This window comes from Amblyomma maculatum, chromosome 3, assembly GCF_055883805.1.
Source record: "Amblyomma maculatum isolate TAMU_Amacu chromosome 3, ASM5588380v1, whole genome shotgun sequence".
In the NCBI taxonomy this organism is placed as follows: domain Eukaryota; kingdom Metazoa; phylum Arthropoda; class Arachnida; order Ixodida; family Ixodidae; genus Amblyomma; species Amblyomma maculatum.
This window is the reverse complement of record NC_139346.1, coordinates 108001844-108011885: the sequence shown is the minus strand read 5'-3', so window position 1 is coordinate 108011885 and position 10042 is coordinate 108001844. Positions and strand designations below refer to the sequence as shown.

Sequence of the window (10042 nt, the reverse complement as noted above, 5' to 3'; positions counted from 1 at the left end):
GGCTGCAGTCATTAGAGCACCGGACGTGTAATTCGGACAGAGTAATTTCTAATGGTATCGCCAGAATGTGGCTATTTTATTTGATAGCAATCAATAATTGCTCATATTTCAATATTCTTTTACATAGATCAAAATATAATCGCTCATAATACAATAATAGTTTACATAGATCAAAGCCAAGCAACACCCATTTACTTTCTTTTGTACATGTTTCTATTGGCTAACGTTCTGTGTACCTCATAACGAAGTTCCTTATTTCTCTTATATTTGCTTGCTTTTTGATCTCTTTTAAATGTAATCCCTTCAATGATACAGTCGTCAGAAACCTTTCCACTAACACATGACGACCTTAAGTGCCTATGGGCCTGGAACCAGAACACGAAGTAAGCGCTAAGTTGATGCGTGTCTGCTCTTTAACGAGTTAGAGCGTTATTTAAGAGTCAACCAATCGAGATCCTTTACAGTGTTACATTACAGAGTCTGCAAATGAATGCTATCATGTAGCTATGTATGTATGGCTTATTTTTGTTAGGGAACTGAACCTCCTTTAGAGTTTTCAAGTTGCGATACAGATAGATATTTTTATTATAAGATAGCAGTGAGTGGTAGTTAATGTGCAGATGTTTACCATTTATGCGACGAGCGTATGTGGGGGTTCATCATGCAGCGAACGCAAACGTTACTTCTACAAAGGAGAAATGTAAAAGATTTTTTGGGCCACCAGACCTCCTTCAGAGCATGAAACGTCATAACATCAAGCGATATGTCCGCAGGTGGCAACGCTGCATTCTCGAACATCAATGCTGAACCGGATCAAAGATTCCTACGACGATGGAATGGGCATCGCGCCCGTAATGGCATATGACATTGACCTGGACGATTTCGAAGGGCATTGCGGGCAATTGAAGTCGCCCCTCGTGCGGTCGATTGCAACTGCCTACTTCTGAGCGCCGCTTCAACGGGCGGACATTGACGACTTCTCGAAACTGGCTAAGCGAGTGTCTGTGGTCGCAATATTGAATTTTGTGGCCTGACCTTAGTGAAGGGGTATAAGCAACTCACTGTGGATAACATACCCCGAGCAGAGAAATTGGACTATCTCTTATTCCCTGGACACTGAAAATATATCACCAACCTCAATTTTACGACGGTCATATTCTTCGCATCTGCCGTCTCTTTTTATTGTCGAAAGTCAGAGCATTCAAGTTCGCTTGCTCATCAATCATCAATCAGCTTAGTATTTGCCTGACCTCGCCTAAAACAGAGTAATAACCAAATGTTTTGTTATTCCAGCACGACAATCAAGAACTCAGCTGATGAACTTCACAACACGCGTATTTGGTCACTCAAGAATATTAGAGTTGCATCCCAAGCAGCACACCAGCATTGGTCCAACAATGGTTCAACACTGGAAAAGAATGGCATCAATATTGGACTGATATTGGCATTTGGGCATTTTACTACATTCTCCATTCTTGGACCATCTTTCGTTCCAAGATTGGTCCAGTGTTCAACCAAGCTGGAGCCACCAATGTAGGCACAATATTAGACTTTCCATTCATGCACCATGATTCTTGCCAATACTGTCCAGCATTATACCATCATTGTATTACCAATATTTGTTTAATACCAGCTATTCCATTGATGGCCCATTGTCAATGCCAATATCATACCAATGGTTAGCCATTGCAGGTGCACTGGCTACTCCATTCATGCCGCATATTGTCGATACCAATATTAATCCAATGGTTTGAGTACACCGGCTACTCCATTCATGTGCCATTGATGATGTCAAGATTACACATTTTGTGGCACTGCCTGTGCAGGCCATAAAATGCAGCCTTTTTCATTCTAGCCATATTCGTGACAGCACATCGAACTTGCTGGGACAATGTTGGCCTTTCAAATAGGAGTGGCCATATAAATTCAAATTGTTGCTCATGAGCAACCAGTAGATATTCACAAAACAAGGGCATGGTTCACAAAAAGATAATATTTATTGCAATTGTTACTATAGACGGCAGTTGTTACTAGCCAGCGCTGAGGGCACACAGAGCAGCAGTTAGCGGGGCAGTGGCAGGGTTGGTCAGGGCAGGGCGGGCTCTCGGGAAGTGGAAGGGACCAGGGAGCTGGAGGGCACATTCATAGGCGTAGTGAGGAGGCTGACCCTGCAATTGCATTCACAGGTGGCATGCCTGGTTCGCCAGGGGAGGTTTCAGCATAACGCCTTTTTCTTCCACCCCCCCTGTCACAGGAACCAGGCAGCCACCTGCGAATAAATGCGTGTGCCTCCAAATCGTCCACCCCAACTTTTTCGCAAATGGCACCTGCACAAAAACAATGAGGAAACAAAATTTACAACACTATTACGAGGCATATAAAATCGCGCGCATTATTTTAGGAAGATGTAGAAAATTCCAGGATTCATGTACCGAAATTTATGGTCAATTAGAAACACTATACTGATGAGTTCCAGACTAGTTTCAGCTGCCTTAGGTTTATTAGGATGAAAGACGCACATACATTGCATAGCATGTGCCCTGTTGCATTTTGATCGCCTCCACAGCAATACGGCTGAGACAGCCAGTGTTTCATCCCACACTAGGAATTAGTGCTTGATTATCGGCTGTCTCCGCATATGACTGGCGCGCTAGTTTTTTGCCGCTCCTACGCTTTCTGCGATGTGCAAACAGTTTATACTAATAATCGTTACCAAGAGAATGTTCGGCGACCATTTTCATTTTTTTTTAAATGGCTAGATATAATATACACAAGCGATCTAAGCCCACGACTGCTGCACTGGCCGCTGGTTAACTGATATACGCTTTTGACTGGTTTTGTGGGTAGTTCACTTAAATGGGAGCTCACTTAAACGGGTAGCTCACAGGTGCATCATTTTTACACATATACTGCTTGTCCAAGCAAATTTGATCCAAGGCATAAAAAAAACATTTCGGAGGCAGGCAAAGGAAACCAGATATATATTGCTGGAAGCTACCTTGAGCGCCACAGAAAAGGTTTTGTTTGGAATCCTTATTGACATTATTTACCTAAATTTCAGATTAATGCCTTACACAATAAATGGTGTTGCTACTTTGAAGAGTACCGGCACAACACACGTTTGAATATTTGTGATAAAGAACCCTCACGTCTGCATTTTGAACGCCAGATACAATAGAAAACCACGAAAATACAGAAATCTGATTCCCGGACAATACAATTGAGGACTTGGCTTGGCTCGACAGCCCTGTGTAGCGTTAGAACTACAAGTTGCCTATGGTTTCTTCGTCCGCGCCAGCACATCGTCCAACAAGACTGTATTTGTATTTTACAGCTGAAAAATCTGTTAAACTCATTTATATCCTTACCGCTTTGTAGTCATTAGCCGCATTGCAAAGTTCGGCGCGCTCATTGTAACTCGAGCCTTCATGTGCGCCAAAGGGCCGACGCGAAGCAACCATCGCCAGCATATCACCCTTACTCATGCATGGGGCTAGCCATCATAGCGGCAGGTTGTTTTGTCCGCTCAAAATCATGTTGTGAGCAGCACAACTAAGCTGCGCGAATGGGCTGGTAACGGTTTCGGTATCTACATAACCCGGAATTTATCTGCAGGTTGAAAAAAATGGACACATGATGTTTCTAACCGCAAATATTGAAACAGGGGTTTCCGAACGTGCTCACCGACTCTGTAAGTCCTATTTATTGTCTAAAGTGAATATTTAGTACTTGAAGCGAATAACCTCACTTCCCCACGTAAAAAAATAAAAATTTTCTGCGCTGTCCTAAGTGGCTGCCAGCAATGCACCACCGGTTTCCATCGTCTGTTTCTAATGGTTTATTTATAACCCTTGGCTCAAGCTATGGGGCGCAGCAGGTGTAATGTAGCTTGAGTAAAACCTGCAAGAGATCATATATATGGGTAGATTTGTAAGGTTTACAGATTTCACTTACAAATTCTACAGGAATCGCGTCACTGCGGCCTTTCTTTAAAATAGACACGTAATAGCGCTATATTCGTGGCTAAAATAAAGTAATCAACGCATTAATTCAGCTTAGCAAATGCAGCTGTAACAGAAAGTGAGGGCTGGCTACACCTAAGGTGTGCCTAGCTTTCTAATTTTCTTAGATGGCACAACCGTTCGAAATATGGCATATTAAAAAAATGCCCTTGATATTGGCTTTCTCACAGCGTATTATGGGTGCCTTAGATAAGAAACATAATCGAGGTCCCATGGCCATCTTTCGTTTCCAATGAAATTCTTATATGTGGTGGGCAAGTATCTAGACACAAAAGAATTAACCTTAGTTTTTCAAGATACGCGTAGTTTCCTCGAAAAAAAAAACAATTGTATGGTATATCTCTAGAGGTAGAAAACGCTGTTTTTGCCATTTCAAAATGTTGCAAGTTTGGATACCATGATTTTGTCATCTGCTCTTTTTTACTCACTAAATATATGCATGTTTTATATTTACAAACACTATTAGAAACCTATTTTGTTTTTGCAGTTGTGTTATTAAAAAATCGCAAACTTTTCTTCAGGAGCGATACGCTGCAAAAATATTCATTTTTAACCTTATGTACTGGCATATGATGCATTAGGTTGGTTGCACTAAATATGTTTTCACTTCCTGACGCATGTTTTTAATTCCAGGCAGTATCTGGAGCTCCAGACCACTAGGTGTGTTCTCCACAACGCATCAAAATTGCTCAGAATTCGAAAACAGCAGTAAAGGGCAAATTTGCTGCAATTAAAAAAAGATCATCTTCGATTTTCATTCAAATCCGTCTCAAAAATCTTCAGTACCTCAAAAATATCACGGACTAAAAAGTGTTGCGTTATACTGTTTAAAAATATAACATTAAATATTAAACCAAGTGCTTGTGCTGAAAATGGCCAAACTCAGCCTGCATTCTTGCAAGATCCAATAATATCTTGGCACAAAAACTATTTTTCTACATTATCTAGGTTCCATTCATTATTTCTGAAAAAATTTGAAGCTCTAGATTTGTGTGTGTATCTGCATATTATTTTGAAATTGGACAAAAGTAAGAAAATGGTAAAATAAGGAAAACTGATTAGAATTGAAGAAACGGCCGCAACATCAATTTTTATCAAAATCTGTGGAAACAATGCAAAGTACTTTGTTAATTTGAGTCACTAAATATATTGAATTCTGCAAAATGTAATATTTGAAATATAAAAATGCTTGTTTTTGTTCTATAGATGTGCTTATATCGCTCCCCCTTATGGAATAGGCATCAAAACTTCAATTTAGTATTTGCTTAATTTAGTAACATTTTACCTTAAGTAAAATTTAAAACATTGTCAGCGCTTAACACCGTTTTTCTGCTTCTGGGACAAATACTTAATATAGCTTAAAATGGTATTAATTCACTATTTCTGTCAATTTCATGGCAGAACGCAAGTGAAGGCTGAACTTTTTCTCTTTCCTGCATTCTTTTTATTGCTAGGTGCAATAGTATTCAATCTAGGTTATTAATATATTATTCCATTTGTCAGCTTTGACCACCACTAACAAGACTATATTTTTGAAGATGATTTTTCAATGTGTAGTTTTTATAATTACAATCTTAAGCAAATCGCTTTCCAGCATAACTTTTGGTGGCGTTACAGAGAACACACATAGCAGCTTAGAGCTCCAAATTCTGCCTTAAATTAACAATATGACCTGCGTAATAAACACAGAATATTTTAGTGCAAACAACGCAATGCGTCACGCCAGTATGTAAGGTTGAACATTAACATTTTTGTAGCGCGTTGTTCTTGAAGCAAAGTTTGCGATTTTTTACTAAATCAACTGCATCAATGAAACACACTTTTAATACTTCTTATACAAGTAAACGTTACCCAAATGCGGTGAGTAAAAAACAGTGGATGACAAAATTTTACGCAACCAGCTGGCCTCCAAACGTGCAACTTTTTGAAACGACAAAAACGGCGTTTTCCAGCTTTAGTGATAGGCGTTTTTTTTTTCGAGAATACTACGCCGCATCTGGCAAACCTAAGGGTCATTCCTTTGTATCGAGACATTAGCCCACGACATATGAAAATTTAATTAAATAAATGGTCATGGCACCACGATTACTGTTCCTGTCCGAAGACATCCATATTTGTTTTCATTTCGTCTCTTCAACAGGCTGGTTTAGCCAATGCGGTGAATAAAAATATCATCGCATATATTAAAGATTTTCGCGCTATACGTTATACCTAAAGCTACCTATATTGTCACAACTGTCATACATTATTTGTAGCTGAAACATTACAAAAGGGATTCGATTGCAAATTGTTCGCTAGTTAAATAGACGTACGAGATGACACACGTATAATTTGTAGAATACAATTTAGGAAAGAGCAGATACAAACTACAGGCGAATAATGCTATGATATGGAGCATATGTATTACTCCCGTTAACAGTGAAAACATCAACTTTTAACATATTAATATATTCGACAAACTATTGCATGCTCACATAGGAACACAATTAATGAGCTCATCCACGCATCTAATGTCTATGGGCATTAGACGTGTGGATGACTTCGTTTTATTCTAATTCGTGCGTCACTCAAAATAATTGAACGAGAAAAAAGTTAATGTCTACACAATTTTCAGTGAGTATACCACAAATTATACTAAGGTGCTTCATATATGTCACATCACCTAGCAAGTGAAATGGGATAACAGAAGTAATCAGACTCTAACCCTGATCAGAATTTCGCTTTTGCACCATCTTTGTAAGTTTTTAGGCAGGCTTTTCCACTGATTATCCGCTTCTTTATACCCCTGCCACCCACAAGACACAAATCTTCTGGGGGTATACCGAACTGTTGGTTTTCGCACCAGTGATACAACTTAATCGATCCATTTATACGTAGAAAACACTCTCGATGCGCACCTAAAAAAAATGAAAGCATGTATGTGTAGGTGAAATCATTCACCGGCGATTTAATAATATGATTTGAACAATAAAATCAAAGGATCACACTCCAAGTAACAAAAAAGTGGTAGAGAGATAGGAATTGAAGCAATGAAAGGCGGTTGCTTTCTGCAAAAAGCCAATAGCAAGAGGTCCACCGTCTATAAGAATAGGCAATAAAAATAAGGCATATTTAAAGGTGCATGCAGCAGTTACAGTGATGCAGTGCTACCTTTTTTAGGCAGGCTTTTCCGCTGATTTTCTTCTTCTTTATTGCCCTTCCAACCACAGGACACATATCTTCTGGGGGTTGTCGGTTTTCGCACCAGTGATACAACTCAATCGATCCACTTCTACGTAAAAAACGCTCCCGATGCGCATCTAAAAAAATGAAAGCATGTATGTGCAGGCTAAATCATTCACACATGATAAAACAATATGATTTGAACAATGAAATCAAATGATCACACCCAGAGCAACAAGAAAGTGGTGGAGAGATAGAAATTGAAGCAATGAAAGACGGTTGCTTACTGAACAAAGCCTATAGTAAGAGGTCCTGCGTCTATAAGAATAGGCAATAAATTAAGGCTCGTTTATAGGTGCATGCAGCAGTTAAAGTGATGCAGTGTTACCTTTCTGTTTCACTGCAGTGATTGGTATAAATATTACAGCAATTGCTAGGCATCTCAGGTAACCCCATTGAAAACTTCCTCCAAGGTACCGAGGAGCAGTGGCGTGTTATTTGCAGCTGTTAACGGAAAGACAGGCTATCCTATGAGTGCATGCGCATTTCCTCCTTTTTGTATACTTGAATAAAAGCGACTGAACAGTGAGTGTTGTAAGAGGTGCAGCGTCCCTAGGAATGGGGAACAAAATTAAGTTTTAGTAAACAGAGGTACAAAAAGAAGCAAATATGCCTGCAATAATAGCATGATGGCCTACCTTTTGATCAACAGCTGTAAACAACCTGTCACTGCCAGTCGGTTCTTTAGATAGGCTTATCAATGCCAGAGCTTAAAGCTAAGAGCAATATGAGTAATGTTTATTGCGGTCACGGCCGTAAACAATTCTAGCGGAACACTCCATTATTGTAACTATTCAACCGTCCATTTGTACATATCGTTCATTAAAGAACCATGCACATCATATTAAGTTGCTCTTTTCTACTCCCAAATGATTTCCTATAGAATTAGAATACGTGGATCGCTGCTTCGGTTTCAACATTCTTGCACGATGGCTATGGCGTGCACTTCATGCATACGGTACGGCACGTGAGGTACAAAGAGCTGTAATTGCCGAACAGGCGGACCTGACTTCCTGTCCCATTTCGCCTGAAAGTGCGCGCCGTCATCGAGCGCTTCGCGAGCAATATATTTCGGACGATATGGTTGCCTCATACCGGCCGTCAATGTTTTGTACATTGTGTCCCGCGTGCACGTTGTTTACTTTGCAGTGACAGGGACGCAGTGCACACACGGCTGATGTGCCTTTTTGCTTGTATTGTTATTTTCCCCCGCCCTCGAAGGGCGTCTGCGAAATCGCTCTCCTATTGTCGCCGCTTTCTGATAACGCCCTCACCTGAAGGCACGTGCTCAGAAGGGGGGCGTCGATTAAGAAAATTTTGAAAAGGGGCTCACTTGCGCTGTTCACGGCTTTCACTTCCTCAATATGATATTAACCATTATAAAAGTGGAGATTCATTATGACTTAATTATAGCCGAGTCATCAAGCGGCATCACGCACATGTCTGCCCCACTGTAAAATTCGCTTGCACAGACGGCACGAACAGTTTTCAAAACTTCGTTTGTACATCTGAAAACAAAAAACTGCCCTTAACTCTTGACAAAATCCAAAAACTGTGTGAACATGGCTTCCTGCGCGCAGAAGAGAGGCTGTCCAAAATATATGTACAAAGCCGGGCGCATAGTATCTGGTTACTAATTGATTGCGGCGCGCTGCACAGTCAAAAAACTGCGCAAATGGCTGCCTGCAGTGTTCTGTCACGTGTTGGTGGCATACACACCTGTTACGCACGGCTCCTCTATTTTCGGCGCAAATGCTATTCATATCGCAGCCAGCAAATAAGTCCACGCACTTGCTTGCATGTAACCCGGACGAAAATTCGCTTAGTTCTTGAAGTCATGCTTCGCGCAGTTGTTTCGAGGAGAATAAGGAAAGAGAACATTTGGGACTGGTAGGAGATTATATAGAACCAATTATGAAGCAATGGCATGCTGCAAAGATATATACTCACGGTCTAAGATGACGGCGTTCACTGAGTCTGATAATGCCGATGGTATCCCGCCGTTGCTGTAATCCGTACTCCGGCGACATTTCACAGCTCAGCTATTCACTGATATGTAGCAAGCACCAACCGGAGCACATGGACATGTATAGGCGCAAGAGAAAATTATGCACAGCACAATGAAAAAGAAAATTAATGAGGGAAGAAATTAAAGAAAGGTTTAAGAAGCTGTCACAAGTCTTGTAGCGTCTCCAACAAGCTCTGAAATGAACGCTTCGGGAGGAGGCCGCACAGCAGCGCAGCTGGGGATGCTGTCTGTTGTGCCTTGCACGTAGACGCGTAGGCGAGGGGGAACAACGACCCGCTCAACCAGCGCGTGATTCCCGCCGCGGTGTTGTGTTCGCAAGGGCTGCGCGTGGGAACGAAAGACCAACGACCCTCTCAACATTCCATTCGTCCTTTACCCAGCCCTCTTCTGCTTGCACCGGCCAGCCGTGACTTCGGACCGTGCCGATGAGCGGCCGCCAGCGCGCACCGCTCGAGTCGAGTTCTAATAAATACTTTTGTTCTGTGTGTTCGCAAACGCATTGTTTCTTCAAGCCAACCACGGACAAACATTTTCTAAAAAAATAGAAAGCCTCCCCATCTACCATCCACATTCTTGCGTAAATCCATACAGCTGGTGCATCGACAAATGCGCGCGTCCCCTCCCTTTCGCCACCTATGATCGAACAAAGGATGGTCGTTCGACCTTTTATATCTACTTCAAAATATTATATACTGTTGCGTGATGACTGATTAATAATGTCAAAGAGGCGGAGTTCCGAGCTTCTCTTCTATTCTGGCCAAATTTGGTT

At 41.2% G+C, this 10042-nt stretch overlaps 1 long non-coding RNA gene across 1 annotated transcript; it reads right to left on the bottom strand.

The window, feature by feature from the left end:
* Positions 1 to 1720: 1720 nt before the first annotated feature.
* On the bottom strand, positions 1721 to 9479 carry LOC146195515 (uncharacterized). Its single transcript, XR_014705582.1, has 3 exons — positions 9195 to 9479; positions 7173 to 7321; positions 1721 to 2327 (listed from the first exon to the last, which is right to left on the bottom strand). It is a non-coding gene; the product is annotated as an uncharacterized LOC146195515 (long non-coding RNA).
* Between the last annotated feature and the right edge of the window lie 563 nt (positions 9480 to 10042).